The following is an 18145-nucleotide window of genomic DNA, read 5'->3' as shown; positions in this document are numbered from 1 at the left end:
ACTTTCCTGGGCAGCCTATATCAATGCCTATCATCCTTTTCAGTAAAGAAGTTCTTCCTAATATCCAACCTAAACCTCCCCTGGCACAACTTTAGCCCATTTCCCCTCGTCCTGTCACCAGGTACGTGGGAGAATAGACCAACCCCCACCTCACTCCAGCCTCCTTTAAGAAGGTACCTGTAGAGTGCGATAAGGTCGCCCCAAGCCTTCTCTTTTCCAGGCTGAACAATCCCAGCTCCCTCAGTTGCTCCTTGTAAGACATGTTCTCCAGACCCCTCACAGCTTTGTTGCCCTTTTCTGGACTTGCTCGAGCACCTCGATGTCCTTCTTGTAGCAAGGGGCCCAAAACTAAACACAGTACTAGAGGTGCGGCCTCACCAAAGCCAAGTACAGGGGGACAATCACTTCCCTAGCCCTGCTGGCCACGCTGTTTCTTATGCAAGCCAGGATGCTGTTGGCCTTCTTGGCCACCTGAGAACACTGCTGGCTCACCTTCAGCCAACTATCAACCAATACTCCCAGGTCCTTCTCTGCCAGGCATCTTTCTAACCACTTATCCGTCTTCAAACTTCCTGATCTAGAGGAACACTTTGGCTGCAGCCTAAAAGCCATGTGTACAGAAGCTCCCTCAAGCCAGCCAATCTTCTTCTCATGACCTGCCAGAAAACACCTGTCCTGGTTTCAGCTGGGATAGAGTTAATTTTCCTCCTAGGAGATGGTAGGGTGTTATGTTGTGGATTAGGATGAAAAGAGTGTTGATACCATGCTGATGTTTGAATTGTTGCAGAGCAGTGCTTACACTAAGCCAAGGACGTTTCAGCTTCTCACTCTGTCCTGCCAGCAGGCAGGCTAGGGGTGCAGCAGGAGCTGGGAGGGGACAGAACCGGGACAGCTGACCCAAACTACCAAAGGGGTATTCCATACCCTCTGATGTCATTCTAAACAATACATAGGGGTGGATAGCCAGGATGGGGGGGCTCTCTGCTCGGGGATAGGCTGGGCATTGGTCAGCGGGTGGTGAGCAATTGCATTGTGCATAGAATCATAGAATCATAGAATATCCTGAGTTGGAAGGGACCCTTAAGGATCATCAAGTCCAACTCTTGACACCGCACAGGTCTACCCAAGTTCAGACCATGTGACTAAGTGCACAGTCCAATCTCTTCTTAAATTCAGTCAGGCTCGGTGCAGTGACCACTTCCCTGGGGAGCCTGTTCCAGTGTGCAACCACTCTCTCTGTGAAGAACCCCTTCCTGATGTCCAGCCTAAACTTCCCCTGCCTCAGCTTAACTCCATTCCCGCGGGTCCTGTCGCTGGTGTTAATGGAGAAAAGGTCTCCTGCCTCTCGACACCCCCTTACGAGGAAGTTGCATCACCTATTCCATACACGTTAGTAGGAGCAGTACTATTATTATTATTATTACTTTGTTTTCCTGTCTTAATAAACTGTCTCTGTCTCGACCCACAGGCTTCATTTTCCTATTTCTCTCTTCCTTCTCAGAGAAGGAGGAGGGAGGGTGAGTGAGCAGCTGTGTGGTGCTTAGCTGCCGGCCGGGGGAAACCACAGCAACAGCAATGTAGTCATGTAACCGAATTAAAGCCAAAACTTTCAGTCCGGTCCTTGACTTGAATAGGGAGTGAGGATCCAGATCCTGGCATTTCTATGTGATAGTTTATATGCAGCAAAAGTAACTATTGTAGTGAGAGGTCATGGTGCTAGATTTTGAAAAGTCCTGCATAAAGAAGAGATCTCAGGAAAGCTAATTTAAATAACAGTAATGTCACGAAAAGTCATTCTGATTCCTATATTCTTTATCTGTCATGACTAGACAGATGAAAATCTACGACAGCAATTTTGCCTTTAAGGTCATTTTCTTTTTTCTTTTATTTATGTTTATTTATCTTATTTTAACAGGCTCTGCACTAATTTTCCTCTCAGTATTTCCTGACAAAAATATGACCCTTATGCACCTTTTGTAGTTAATTCATTAGGTCAACTCTAACCACTAAGCCCCTTGTCAGGTTATTTCTCTTAGTGATAAGGACCTTAAAACATTAAAACACAGGTAGATGAGCCTATTCCACAAAGTCTCTTGGCTCCACACTTGTGAAGTGAAATCTGCCAGGTGGGGATCATTTGACCTTTGCTATATAGGAAGCATGAGGACTGATGGGAAGAATTGCCTCCCCAGGGGAGTTAGAGGCTTAGGTTACCTAGGGTGCTGTTCTACTGTTGTGGTGAAATGGGCTCGGTGTTCCCCAGTAGGCTGCTTTTTCTTCATGTTTTCTACTGTCTCTGTGAAACAGTTTTAGAGACTCTAGGTGCTAGTTACCTTGGCAGTGTCTTCTCAGTACAATAAAGCCCTGGTGGTACTACTTCACTGGGAAGTAGATTGGCAGTGACTCAAGTTCAGAGGCTGGCAAGTAAGTGTTCCCTGGGTTCTACAGTTGTTTCATGTTGGGGAGTTTGAGTATTTCCTTCACCTTGTCTGTTTTCAGTGAAGCTACTTACATGGATTCTAAGCTTCCACAGATCCTGTCCCTGGATCGCCTCTTCTGTGTGAACAGCCAGAGACACTCATCCTACAACAGAAACACCTGTAGCACATTACTGTTGCTGATGTAGTCATTCTAGGCCCTTTTAGCATAGCTGAAGTGATGAGCTAAGACTTAGGTCATTGAAAATTAGACACCTCACTTAATATATATACATACAATCCTAAAGAGTGTCATGGAATATGCTAAAATATTTTCCTTTCAATAAAGAAACATGTTGAGCATGTACTCAGGATATTATATATTTTCTATCTATCTGCATCTATAAATTCATAAATTGTATCTAATAAAGCAATCAGAATTAGGAAACCCAGGATCTTTATTTCCTTTTTCACTTGTCCTAAGAAATTTTATACCTATTTACACATCATTCCATGAAACCTTCTCCATAGTTTTTCAGATTTGGAGGTTTTTATCTTTTTTTTTTTTTTTTTTTTTTTTACAGAAATTCATGAAATATTTTAAATTTGCAAACATCAGTTTCATACAATGATATAATTATGTATTCTGCTTAGTTCTACATTATTTTGCTAATAATTCATATAATTGTGATTGGCTTTTGACTATTACTGAGAATCAAGCTTGCAGTGTCAGAGAACTAACCAAAAAGATCCAAGATCTTTTTCCAGGTGGAAAGAGTTAGAATGATGCAACTCTATAGTTAGGATTGTTTTTCTTGTGTGTTTCTGTGCAATAATTGGTATTGAATTTGGAGAGATGTGGTGATGTGGGAGATGTGGTGATTGGTGGCCACCTCGGTCATAGCGACCATGAAGTGGTTGAGTTCAAAATTTACGGTGACAGAAGGAAAAGTGCCACCAAAACCTCATCCCTAGATATGGGGAAGGCGGACTTCAGGCTGCTCGGGGAACTAGTCAGCAAGGTCCCCTGGGAAGCTGCTCTTGAAGGCCTTGATGTCCACCAGTGCTGGTCACTCTTTAAGCGATGCCTCCTAGAAGCACAAGAACAGGCAATTCCTAAATATCGCAAGTCAGGCAGGCGGGGCAGGAGGCCGTCGTGGCTGACCAGGAACATTCTTATGGAGATTAGGCGGAAACAGAGAGTGTTTCGCTACTGGAAGGAGGGCCAGGTGACATGGAAAGAATACAGGGATGCTGCTCGTGTCTGTAGGAAGAAAATTCGTGTGGCTAAAGCACACCTAGAGTTGAAGCTGGCTGTGTCTGTGAGAGAAAATAAAAAGGGTTTTTTTAGATATGTGAATGGAAAAAGGAGAACTAAAGAATACATAGGGCCGCTCCTTGACAGGGAAGGTCTTCTCACAGACGATGACATAGGCAAAGCAGAGACGCTTAACGCCTTCTTTGCCTCTGTCTTCAATGCCGATGATGGGCTTCGGGACCCAGGGTGCCCCGAGCTGGAGGACCGGGACGGTGGGGATGACAAACTCCCAACCGACCCTGAACGTGTGCGGGATCTGCTACTCCACCTGGATCCCTACAAGTCCATGGGTCCGGATGGGATTCATCCCCGGGTGCTGAAGGAGCTGGCGGACGTCATCGCGGAACCTCTCTCAATTATTTTTCAACGATCCTGGGAGTCTGGAGAGGTCCCGGTAGACTGGAAGCTGGCAAATGTTGTGCCGATTTTCAAGAAGGGTCAGAAAGAAGACCCTAGCAATTACAGGCCTGTCAGTCTCACATCAGTGCCTGGTAAAATCATGGAGAAGATGGTTCTCGAACGTATTGAGGCGCACCTGGGGGACAAAGCAGTCATTGGTCCCAGCCAGCATGGGTTTGTGAAGGGTAGGTCCTGCCTAACTAACCTGATTTCCTTTTATGATAAGATCACCCGTATGGTAGACCAAGGGAAACCAGCTGATGTGATTTTTTTGGACTTCAGCAAGGCTTTTGACACGGTTTCCCATAGGATCCTACTGGACAAAATGTCCAGCATACAGCTAAATAAAAACATCATACGATGGGTGAGCAATTGGCTAACGGGCAGGGCCCAAAGGGTTATGGTGAATGGGGCTGCGTCAGGCTGGCGGGCGGTCACCAGTGGGGTCCCTCAAGGCTCCATTTTAGGGCCGGTACTTTTCAATATTTTTATAAACGATCTGGATGTAGGAATAGAAGGCATTTTGAGCAAGTTTGCTGATGACACCAAACTTGGAGGAGTTGTGGACTCGAATGAGGGTGGAAAGGCCTTGCAGAGGGATCTGGATAGGTTGGAGAGCTGGGCGATCGCCAACCGCATGAAGTTCAATAAGAACAAGTGCCGGGTCCTGCACCTGGGACGGGGAAACCCTGGCTGCACGTACAGACTGGGCGACGAGACGCTGGAGAGCAGCCTAGAAGAGAGGGATCTGGGGGTCATGGTAGACAACAAGTTGAATATGAGCCGGCAGTGTGCCCTGGCAGCCAGGAGGGCCAACCGTGTCCTGGGGTGCATCAAGCACGGCATTGCTAGTAGGTCAAGGGAGGTGATTGTCCCGCTCTACTCTGCGCTGGTGCGGCCTCACCTCGAGTACTGTGTGCAGTTCTGGGCACCACAGTATAAAAAGGACATGAAACTGTTGGAGAGTGTCCAGAGGAGGGCTACGAAGATGGTGAAAGGCCTGGAGGGGAAGACGTACGAGGAACGGCTGAGGGCACTGGGCCTGTTCAGCCTGGAGAAGAGGAGGCTGAGGGGAGACCTCATCGCAGTCTACAACTTCCTTGTAAGGGGGTGTCGAGAGGCAGGAGACCTTTTCTCCATTAACACCAGTGACAGGACCCGTGGGAATGGAGTTAAGCTGAGGCAGGGGAAGTTTAGGCTGGACATCAGGAAGGGGTTCTTCACAGAGAGAGTGGTTGCACACTGGAACAGGCTCCCCAGGGAAGTGGTCACTGCACCGAGCCTGACTGAATTTAAGAAGAGATTGGACTGTGCACTTAGTCACATGGTCTGAACTTGGGTAGACCTGTGCGGTGTCAAGAGTTGGACTTGATGATCCTTAAGGGTCCCTTCCAACTCAGGATATTCTATGATTCTATGATTCTATGAATTTCATCTCTATTTTAACAGCTACCTAGATCATTCTGCAGCTGCTCAGAATCAGATTCATAAACATTTTGGTACAATGCTTGCAAGTACATCCACATATTTGTCCTTTTCTCTTTATGATGTTCTTTTGAGTTCTTTGTGTGGAAATCATTCACAAACAGAAAAAATGATTATAGAATTTTTTGTTCAAATGCATTTCTATGTAAGTAATTATTTCATAGATCTTTCTATTCAAGTGCCTGTCCCTTCGTCTTTTTATTGTTTTTATTACTCATCTGGCACAATTATAGTTTACTATTAGCAGGTTCTAATATCATATTAAAGTCCTGGATAAAAAGCTGTGGTCATAGAATATGCTGATATTTAATATGAAGCTGTGTATTCCCAACATTATGAAATGTAGCAATATGATGCTAATATAGCTTATAGCGATAGAAATTCAAACCTTATCAATAAGAATTGTCAATCAATTTCTTTTTGGCGTTAAGTATTATTGCAGTATTTTTCACAACTTATTAAATAAGTGTGGGTTCAATTGCTGTTGATCCTTTATTTTTTTTCTTATGGACAACATTCAAATTCAAAAATAAGAAGGTTCTAGAAAATAACGGTAGATTTATTTATCCATGAGAAGAAAGGTCAAAGCTATTTGTAAAATGTTATCTTACAGATGAAGCAAACAAAAGCTTCACTTTACATTTCTGAAGCCGAGAAAGCTAGTCCTTTATTTACTGAGAGACATCCATTGAAATGATTTCCTGAGTTATGACCAGAACACACAAAAAAACTGCACTGGGTGACATTTCAACTATTTTATTAGCTAACATCAGGATTCTGTTGATATACAGCCACATAGGCAGAAAAAATGCCAGGATGCTCAATGCAACTACTTGCAAATAAGGTATAAGACACTTACACGATCCAGGAAAATATCTGCAGTCAAATATTCATTCCCAGTTACTTGGAAATATGGTAGTTAATCAAATCAGATTCTGGGCCAAATTCAGCTACAGCATAACTATTCTTATTTACACAATTGCACATGGCAATAGTGTCTTAGCAGTGTCTCACAATGGGATTTCTTCTCTTAAAGTCTGAATGAGACCAACGGTTTAATTTCTGCTCTGAATCACATGGAGCAGGAGGTTGAATGTGGCTCTCTCCCTCTCAGATAAACATCTCACTGCTGTTGAGTACTGTCTGTCTCATCTCTTTAATCTGCTCTTTTCCTCCTTCCAGAAATGATTCATACTTGATCTGACAAGGGATTCACAGAGTCTCCCAAACACCTTGAGTCAAGACATCTGTTGTGTGAAGTGCATCCTCTCCCTGACGAAAAGGATTAATACAGTGGAATTGTCATCACTAAGTCTCAGAGCAACCCCATCCACTTCCAGTCAGCTCATTTTGGCTTTCTCACTTCACCCACAGTGATATTTGCTTTGCATACTTTATGTGAGCATGTTCCCTGCCTTTAAAGACACAAGGATCAAGAAGGGTTTTCCCAGTTTTACTGTCAAATAATGACACCTGTAGAGAGTGCCTGATGACAGATTTGAGCTACCTGATAAGTATAAACCAATCCCCTTTGCTATCTGAAAATAATACATCAGCCCAGTGAAAAATAGCTTTGGCAGTAATTTTTTTCGTTCCAAGATGGATTTACTTTCATGTAAGAATGAAAAAGATGCTTTTATGGTCATACAGAACCAATATTTGTCTCTGTTGATAGAGGTGCAGAACTGCACATAGGTGAGGAAATTTGTTTAAATTATGTTTCCTCACAATTTAGGGTCTCCAAGGCAGCTGCAACTCATGAAACAGTAGCAAGCAGATTCTGCATGCAAGCCAGGATCCTAATAAACTACTTGGCTGGGTGGTTGAGGCTGATCTTCATCATCGTGTCTGAGCAGATTAGAGATCTTTTTAAGCAAGACAATGCAAAAGCCTTTTTATACAGCATACACACACTGAACATAAGCCAAGCTTATTGAGTTTTGTGCTAGCAGTCTGCCCTCAGAAGAATCAGCACAGCACTATTTCTCCTATTCACAGCAGAGACCTGCATTTCTCAGGTTCATCAGTACAGGGCTGCAGTCTTTCCAGCTATGTTTTGAGAGGCAAACATGGTATGAAAGCCTCGTGAAAGATTTATGATAGATCTGCATCTTTATATGTTAATGCAAAACTTAAAGCTGCCATTCAAGCTTTTCCTGTTGCCATCTTTACTAGTAAATAATATACTTGATTCAGTACCTTTACAGATTTATATGGCTGTCAACACATTTAAAAAAATAAACAAAAAAACACAACAAAAAACAGAAGTCTTGTGCCTCCACCACAGATTACAACTAGACAGAGTTACAGTGCAAGGATAGTCAAAGGATTTAAATGTGTTATGACTATTTTATGTCTCCCTCCTAACTTGGCTTCTTGATTTCTCAGCAAATATTTTTCATAGATTTGTTCATCTCCTTGAAAAATTAGGAAGAATATTTCTTCGAATCACACTCCAAAACCATGTTCATGGGATTCTAACGACAGCAGGATGATGATTTACTTTGCAATGACAAAAGGCTTGATCAGCACTTCTTCACTTCAGGCCATTATTCTGTGAAGAACCTTTCACATTAACTTTTAAAAATCAGAACTGAATTGAGAGACTAGTGCGTTGCATGGAGAAAGATCTGCCACATCAGATTTCTACAGATACACATTTTTACTGTTGTCAATGCACCTCATTCAAGGTGTAGTCTCAGTGTTAATTTTCTTATTTAAATAAATATCAGTACCATGTAACTGGTAATCATTTATAATGCTTAACAATTTTAAAAAAAATGTTAACATCCATAATGTTAACGATTTAACATTAGTTTAGGTAAAAACTGCAAAACCGGCAGCAGAAAGTGTTGTAAGGAAAATGCCATGAAAAGGGACTTTCTTCAAGGAGTGACAATGCTGTTCTGTATTTTTAACACATTATTACAACTGATTTTTAATGTAATTGCAATTATTTTACTTTTCTTTAATACATTAACAATACGCTATGCAATACGTACTGTTACTTTGTTTTGTAAACTTGCCAACTGAAAAGACTTGTCATTTCTTTTTCTGTTAGTGAATTGTCTACAGTTATTTGCAATCAAAGATATACAAATAACAGTAATATAGGTATTTTAGTAGTTATTTTGCAAAGCCATCATTAGAATAAAGTGATAATGTAAAAATCCACAGGCAACAAGAAATAATTAAACTGTCACGTTTCCCTGAATGGGTATAGATAGTTATTATTTTGTTGTACTTTATGGAGAATTTATCTGAAGACAATTCAGAGTAACAGTATGACATTTATTTTCATTTTTTTTTTTTTTTAAGACAAATATATTTGGACACCAGAGTTGGCCATACGTATGTGTTCATTTTTAAAAATCAGACAACATAACATTCTGTTTTAATGATGTGGTTCTGGGCTCATTTATCTTTTTCATCTTTTATTTAAAACAAACATCTGGATAAAACTTGTATCGCAGCATTAGTGTCAATAGTCCTCCTTAAAGGCTTATTGCAGTAGTAGAATGAAGGTGTCATTGCAACCTTTGTTGTACTTGTGAAGTTATATTTGAGCTTTTGCCCATTTCTGTAGTTCTAAGCTTCCATCCTTTCTTCACAACTCTGATCTGTTTTTCTGTTCTAATTTCTGTTTCTGCTCTGATGTCCCTACAGAGCTCTTGTTCCAATAAAACCCACTAAACAGCTACGTGTAGCAGAGGGTAAAGTCATAGTTTCCTTCAACTGCAAAGGGAAAAAGCAAATATTTTCTGGTACCTTTGTTCATTCCCTGTTATTGAAACCAAACTGATGTTATCTTCCTCTGTCTTCTTATCTAGTCATGTTTGAACATTTTTTTGGATTAGGAGAAAATGAGCCCAGCAGTAAAATCTTATCTCAATTGGCTATGTCTATAGTGCTAAAAATATTGGACTACAGAGCAAGCTCAAACTCTGAACCCAGCTGCTCATAATACTTAATAATTAACATAATCTCTGGCATGGTTTTCACCTGTACTAACCAGCACTCCTAGACAATGCTTGGGGATTGCGTGTGCTGAGAGCCATTCTCAGCCCCAGAGCTTTCTCTACTCTGCTATCCCTTACTAACCTAATTCCCATCCCTCCCATTTCCTGCACTATTCCAGTAAGTCTTGTACCTCAAACCCACATGCCCTGACACTCTAGAACCTGTAGCAGGTGCCCTCAGTAACATGGTCAAAAAAAAAAAAAAAAGCTGATTGCTGATGGGTTGCAATTTTTTTTCATTTTTTCTTAAAAAAAAAAAAAAAGACATTATTGTATCTGTGTATCCAAAGACACCATCCCAGGCACAGAACCAAGGTCAAGAACGTTGTGTGGGTGTGGCTAGTCTGTGTCAGTTGGCCTTAAAGCTGATGACTGTTCTGTTGGTGTTTTCGGGTTTACCTGTTTTCAAGTGCAGATGCCACCAGTTGTTGCCAGGCTGGGGATGTAGGTCAGCGGTATTGTTTATGCAGAAAGTCACTGAACTTGGCAGGGTTTAGCTATTGATGGGCTGCACATTCTGAATATGAAGTCTAGAAACAGGTTAACAGGAAATGCTGAAGGAAGGTATGTAAGACCTATTTATTATTATTATTATTTTTTCTCCCAGATTTGGAATCTAAAGGGGCTTCTCTAACCATTGGATTCAGGTGCTAAATCCTTTCCCTAGACTAAACACATAAGCATTCAAGTAGGGCTCACCTTCTTTCCTTCTTTAAAACACACCACATGCTATCTATCCTATGAATGTAGCCTATTTTGTAAATACATGTATATTCCGGGGAATTACTGAATTTCCTTCAAATCCAACAAACTTAATTCCATAGTTTCCACATCTTAATAAAGTGCCCTAACCATAAGGCTATAGCTTAGCCTGGGGCTCGCAGTGTTACCCAAAGCATGCAGCTAGAAAGTTTAGTTTTGCATCTACTCTGTACTAGGTGGACAATTTGTGCTGTTGTTAATATTTTTTGTTTTAACTCTAAAAGTAATGTAATCTCCACTAATCATCTAGGGAGCAATGATTAAACTTCATGTATAATTTCTTCCCATCAGAATGTTCCAACTATTTTATAAAGTGTACACACCACCATAACATCTCTTCTCAGGCACTGATTCTGAAGGAACAGGTTCTGGTTTGGCTTAGGTTGAACTCTGCTGCCAATTCATGAGACTGTCCAATGTACAGTTACTACAGTAGGTCCTTTTGGCAGCAAACTTTAGATTTCTAAATCATAATGGAATTCAGATGCAGAAAAGGTAATGCTGCTCTGAACAATGTAATTTTGTAGTAAAAGTATAAATCTTTAGACTGAAAGGGAGGGGCTAATTGAATAAGACATTCCCAGAGTTAGAAGTCACTCAAGTGTATGTACATTCTGAGACATGGATATTTTAATCTGTTTCCGGTGCCTAAAGCAGGGAACCTGAAATTCAATATAAGAGTATGATAAAAAAAATAATTTCTAAAAATCACAGGAAAAGACACCCCTCCATCACAATAGTAAAGGCTATTATTTGTATTCAAATAGCTGCAGACAATGGGGAATTCAGTCCTGAAGGAGATCAGAAATCTATTCTTGGTTTGTACAGGAAGCTGAAGGAAAAAATGTAGTGCTGGGATGGAATCTGCCTGGCATCTGCAAATGCCATAGAAGTTTAACAATTTTGAAGGTAATAATTCTGGTTTTTGGCATAATTTTTACGATGTGCTTCAGAAATAGTCTTAGGGTGATTCACACACAAAACTATTATATCAGTGGTTGACTGCTATTGTAAACAGCCTTAGTCAAGAACCAGCATAAACACTATACATTAACAAAGTTGTTTGTATTAATTAATAGGCAGTTTGATCTAACTATATAGTGTAGCAAAGAAAAATACTTTACTCTTAAAGGTATGTTTGAGTTCTTTGAATAAATAAGATTTATCCTTTCTTGAGCCAATAAGTAACTATTAGGTCATTAATTACAGGAAAGAGCTTGTAGCTTGGGAACTATTTAAAAAAAAAAAAAAAAAAAAGACATTCTTATCTCCAAAAGTAAGTTTAATTTAAAAAAATCAGTGTCAAAATAAGGTAAATATGTGAATAGGGATAGAACAAACTGGCCGCGAACCTTAGAGGTGGTTGATATTTTACCCAATTTAAATAAAATGAAATTACAGATTTATCAGAGAGAAGTTCTGAAATGTATCCATATGAAGTGAGGAATTGTGGAAAGTAAATATTGAGGAATTCTGGGAAGAAAAAAATATTTTATAACAACATAGACAGCAATAGCAGGAGATTGAACTTGATTGAACTTGTTTGCCTAAGATACCCTTTCATATCCTGTTTCTGAGATCTATAAAGAACAAACCTCTAGTGGTGCTGTAAATGCACACTTCCTCTAAACAAAATTTTAAGTTCTCACTAAGGCACTTTTATGACTTCCCTAAAAACCTTGAAACTGCATAATCAACTGTTCTTTTAGTTTAAACAAATATTTCTATATATTTATATATGTTATATAAAGGTAAACTCTTAATACCTCTTACTTTGATCTAAACCGGGCTCTAATTCCATCTACAAAGTTCTAAACCATCAGGTTGTGTAAAAATACCTATCCTTAATTTTCTCTCTCTCTCGCTCTCTGTGTAGGTGGGACAGAGAGAAGGGAGAGTTTTGTATTGAGCAAGTATTAATGTGGTAGGGAATTGAACCTGCTGGAATTCTGAATGAGATCTCTTAACTCAGTCTATGAAATACACAGAGACATGACATGGAAATAACAGGGAAGTAACTAAGCCTCATGAACAGAAGAATGAATGATGGCCATGTTGTCAAATTGTCATGTTTCAAATTTGCAATGCGACAGCATCTTAACTTTATTATTATTATTACTATTATTATTATTATTATTATTATTATTATTATTATTATTATTATTATTATTATTATTATTATTATTATTATTATTTTTAATCTTCATATAAGCATGTTAATTCTTTAAGAAAACAAACTGTATTTCCAGCATTTGGTAAATTTGAGAAACAATAAATAGTTCCTCTCCCCCCTCCTGTAACTGCAGTAATTTAGTAACACAATGCAAAATTAAACCTGTCCTATACTGGACATATCCATTGTGCCAAGTTTTCCCAATAGTATCCCTTAATTCTGTTCCATCCTTATCCATTGAAAGACTAAAGCTAAAACTGTTGTCATATGAGCAAAGGTGAGGAGAGTTGATGGCAATGTTGATGATGACACAAGTGTAAATTCCTCAATAAATGCATTTCCAGTCACTTCAAAATGATGTAAGTGCTAGACAAATGTGTACGTTACCAGAATTTTGAAAATTTCATTACACATAAATGTAGAGTTATCATTATAGGTGTTCAAACTAACGTTCCTGATATTTATACAAGATTCGGCAGTCCCTGCTTACATTCCCAATTTTCTCCTAGATCCTAGGTTAGTAGTCCAACTTCAAGAGGAAGCAGAAGTATAAATATAAAGCAGAAATGGGAGGTCATATTTAGCTTTCACTGAGCTGTTTTATGTTAGTGCTTATAAATCCAGTGGCTCCTGAAAGGTTCCCTGACCCCAAAACAAGCAATTGCTCTCTCTGTCTCAGTAATGACGTCTTACACAAAACAGTGCCTCCAACATACACATATCTTAGCCATAGATTTTCCATCCTTAGCACGCTCCACACCTATTACGGTACTTTCTGAACTCAGATCTGTTCCCTTTCTGATTGAGGGCAGGAATCTGAATCGGTTTCTTTCATATTTTAAATGAATTCATCCTCTCAAGGTTATAGATATTCTGAGGGCAATGCAGACAAGAGGGAAGATGACACTTAAGTTACTTCTGCCAGAATTGTTCTTCTCCTTATAAAATCATGTGTAATGGCAGTTAAGATAAGAGCAATTTAAGATTTAATTCCTCTGAGGTTAACTGAAAAGTAAACTGAAGTTACACAGCACAGCTGGATATTCTAACACTCCCGCAGAAAGAAATACTTGGCTTTCTCAGCAGGCTTGTCTTGATCTGGCCCATCTCCTTTGCTTTTTCTTATCCGTGTTCTAAGAAAATTGTTTGTGCAAGGCCACACAATACTTCGATCTCCAACAAATTGATTTTTTTTTTCTATTGGCCCAGAACCTAAATTACACAACAAAACAAAAAGCACAGCCTTTTCAGAATAAAAATTATTTCTGATGCTTAATTCAGAAGCTAAATTGAAAAATCAATTCTTTGCACAGCTTTAAAACATAATCAGTCTCATTCAGCACCTAAATGTGCTGAAGTACACAAGAGAATTGAAACTATATTCCTCTATTATTGCTGAGATCTGTCACAAGTAATTTTGGAATCACTTATTGATCTTTCATTATTAAGATTTAGAAAAGCACTCATCTGTAAATCTGGATGCTTCTGATTACATTCACAATAAAAATATTGTGATACCACCAAAATTAGGTCCTCAGACAAACACAAATAAATTATCCCAAATATGATATAGATATAAAGAGAATTTTCTCCATCAGAAATAATAATAATTATTAATAATTATAATATAATTATAATATCAATATAATTGCTTATTTTAGCCACTCTAACTTCATCCCTTTCATTCAGGAGACTGAAAAAATGCATGCCAAAGAACTAATCAAACACAGTTCTCTGAAGATGCAAAACTAATCATATAGTCATATATATATATAATAGAACATGAGTGTTCATTTATAATAAATAAATCAGTCTCATTGTGCGTGCTGCATACAGATGAGTATAATTTTTACATCTTTCTCTCCTTTAAAAATTCTCATTGAGAAATACTGAGAAATAAATGGAAATTGAATCCATTATATACATATCTAATTTGGTCTCCTTTGAAAATCATGCCTTATTGCATTTGATAATTGAAAATGATCAGTATCACTAGAAGAAGACTGGTAGATTTTTTTTTTAATGGATATTATTTTATTTTACTTTTTTTTTTTTTTTTTGTAATATGAGAAAATCTTTGCAAAGCATAAATTCATTAACACCTGAAAACTCCAAAAATTTTCCTTTTCACTTTCTAAGAACCTTTAGACTTTATAATTAGAAATTATAATTAGAAACCAGTAAGATGAACTTTCACATATGTGTAAGAAGTAGCTAAAGCTAGCATATCCTGAAGAGCAATCAGAGCTAACCATGGCTAGCTAAGTATTTGATGAAGGCTGTGAGAAACACAGAATACAGTTTTCATATATGGGAAGGAAAAAAAAAAAAAGAAAGAAAAACAAACAAACAAACAAACAAAAAACACATGACCAAACACCAACATTTCCTTTCAAAGTAGAAAATAGCTGAGCGTCAAATATTTCTACCTGTGCCAAGTCTGAATACACTTGGCAAAGGAATGTTGCACGCAGGAGAAAAATATCTGCTCCACGAATATCACAGAACAGCTGCCAACTATGTGCAGGTAGCTGCATTGTTGGCCTGGGTTCATCAACCATATCTTTGGACTTGTCAGTACATAATCCTGCTTCTGGAGACCATTATGTTGTTGAAGCCATCTGCAAGTAGTTTTATTATACCTTATACAAAATGAGAGTGCAGCAAAATTGTGCTTTTTTTCCCTTTCTGTTGGCTATTACTGCCGAACTATTCTGTTCAAAGACCACTCTTCAAGTAGTAGTCAATATAGATAGATAAAAGTAGTAGCCTGGAGTTAAAGTATACTTAAGTGACGAAAAGAAGTTTTAAGACTCTATATTTAGGGGTATATGTTGATGGGCAAGTAGCAATAAGGATGAAATTTCTGTTAATATATCTAAAGTAAAACCAAGAAGACAATATAACCTGTGTCTTCTCAGTTCTTACTGCTCTGTGTTGAAGACTACAGCAGAAAGACCTGTCTGGAAAATCATAAGTTCTCATCAATAACAATGCTTTTTTTATTATTATTATTTTTCAGTTTAGCTAATGATGTGCTTATCTAGTGCAGAACTATCAGCTAAAACTGGAAGCCTGTGGTAACTCATTATATGACAGGACACAGAGTGAATATAATGAACTATTGAGCAATCAAAAAACAGCTAACGATGGTGTGATAAATATGTTATGAGTCCACTGCTCAAATTTTCCCTGAAAAAGGATAAAACAAGGCAAAAGTTAGAATGGAAGCCATTTCACTTAACTTTAGATATTTAAACTGCAGACATTTATCTCTGTACAAACACCCTGGACTGTCTTTGTAGACAATTCATCTATTGTGTTCAATTCACCCATTTTAGACCTGTCCAATTCAAGTATTTGTGTCCTTGAGGTGCCTGTTTTTACTACTGAAAATAAGGGTAGTCTAGAAGCTTTCCTCAGATGTAGCTGTTAAATTGCAAAAGTTCCATTTGGTCATACTAATCTCACAAAAAACAACTGAAATCCAAAATGTGTGTTGCAGGGGAAGCCCTTCCCAACCAAATGTTTTTATGTGTAGTGTTTGGGATCTTCCTGCACATGCAGAACACTACAAGCCCTTTGGAAGGAACTGCTGTATCTTGCTGAATCTGTCACTGCATCTGTCATTGCAAGTGACCCATATTTAAAAGGATTGCAAGTGTCTTTCAGTCACAGAAGACGGGTCATCTTGCCCTCAGGTAAGACCAAGCATATTTTCTGTGAGGTATATCAAAATGCATGTTTACATGAAAGCTATTAGATGGTTTCATGAATTATTACTGAGAAAAAATGTCCATATTATATGACCCACATCTGTATTGTTCTGTTACCTCAGGTCTGTGAATAGGTAGGCCCTTGAGAAAAAAAACGTGACAAAACTACCCAAAACCTTTGGCCACGCTAAATGCAGTAATTGTAAAATGTTCTTACATGCCATTTTATGGACATGCTGATTTTATATAAAGCCCATGTCCATTGTTCCAGTGATTTGTGTGGGACAGAAAGATCTGTAGATCTATCTGACTAATGTGCAGGCTAATGGGAGCTATAGAGTAATGGTCTGCCCTTAATTCACTGACTTCTTTCAGAGATCCAGATCGCTGTACTTCCTATTAATCTACTAATGAGTCAAACCTTTTCTGAAGTATACAGGCACCACTTCCAGACTTGTTAGAATTTGTTTGTATCTCCCTGGTTTTCATCAATGTCAAAGTACTATCCACAGTATCAAGCTATTCTATTTTAAGAAGTACTTTGAAAAAAAATGCCCTTATCAGGATTTTTTTTTCAATTTGATAGGGAAAAAGAATATCCATAGCACATAACACACAACTTAATAAAAAGTAATTCTATTGACATTGACATGCACTAAAAGAAAAAAAGTTAAGAGGCTGTGTCATATCTGATGCCACAGTTTCATAATGGAAAATTGAAAAGATTTAAAAGACAGACTATTCTGAGTATCCGTGGCTAATACAAACTACCATACCAGAGTATACCCCACAGACAACACTAGTTGTCACACAGTGTCACAGACAACACTAATTGTCACACAGTGTCACAGACAGCTATAGGCTTTATGAAGAGAACTTTTTACACTGCACTACTTTTTGAGCTGTTTATTTGCCTTTTTATTTTCTATTTTTAGTAAGGCTTTGTATTAGGTTATGCGTGGCAGGGACAGTGGGAGGATATCTGATCTCCAGTCCAGGTCGCCAGTCCTGGTTCCCCAGATTTTTGCTCCAGGAACGTGAAGCCACAGAGCCCTCAACCAGTTCTTTAGCTTTGTAGATGCTGAAATTGTCCCTGGCTTAAAAAGAACCAGTTCCTTGCCTGTCAGTATGAATTGTTGCTTAGGACTAAAATCTGAGTTTCTTTTCTATTACATGAACAGGCAGAGGGACTCAGCCTCCCTTCTCTGTTGAGTTCGGTGCTGCCTAGTCTTAGCACTTTCAATACTCAGTAGCGTACCCCAGACGCTTGTATTTTGAGAGGTATTACATTCCCCTTGCATCATATGGGAATCCCATTTTTCTGTCTTAAGGGTGAATGGTGTAAGGCACTTAGAAATCATTGCAGGTTGTCCTTGTTGTCAATTGCCATGTAAATTAAGGCCATGCACGTACTTTCTACTCTTTCCTCTTCCCTTTCATTTGTTGTCTGGTTACTACCAAGTATTATATATTTGGTGAAATGCCTTAAAACAACATTACTTGTTAATTAACAACTTTTTTCTTCTTTCTTTTTTTTTTTTTTTTTTTTTTTTTTCTCTCTGTAGGTCTGCCAGTAGCTGACAAAGTAGAAAGGTGTGCTTTTCTCTTTCATTCTTGTATAGAGTTAGAGGCAATGTCAATTCAATCCATGACTGAGGCTATGCAATGGTGCAAGTCTGTCCTACTACTTCAAATTCAGTGATGCAACCTGAGTTTAACTTTCAGGGATTGAACCAATTGAAAGCTTTTGGACTATGACAATTCTGGGGAAACACAGGTTTATTTTCTTCATTTACATTTGTTTGCTCTCTCCATCTCATTCAAAGCAGTAAGGACTGGTTTGCTTCTCTCTTCTC

The 18145-nt window shown here is 38.6% G+C and overlaps 1 long non-coding RNA gene across 1 annotated transcript; it reads left to right on the top strand.

Moving 5' to 3' along the window:
* The first annotated feature begins 2196 nt into the window (after positions 1–2196).
* On the top strand, positions 2197–7886 carry LOC137849581 (uncharacterized). Its single transcript, XR_011091966.1, has 2 exons — positions 2197–2424; positions 6802–7886. It is a non-coding gene; the product is annotated as an uncharacterized lncRNA (long non-coding RNA).
* Positions 7887–18145: the final 10259 nt, after the last annotated feature.

This window comes from Anas acuta, chromosome 1 (assembly GCF_963932015.1).
Source record: "Anas acuta chromosome 1, bAnaAcu1.1, whole genome shotgun sequence".
Classification (NCBI taxonomy): Eukaryota; Metazoa; Chordata; class Aves; order Anseriformes; family Anatidae; genus Anas; species Anas acuta.
Note: the sequence above shows the minus strand (reverse complement) of the source record. Positions and strands in the feature narration are given on the sequence as shown.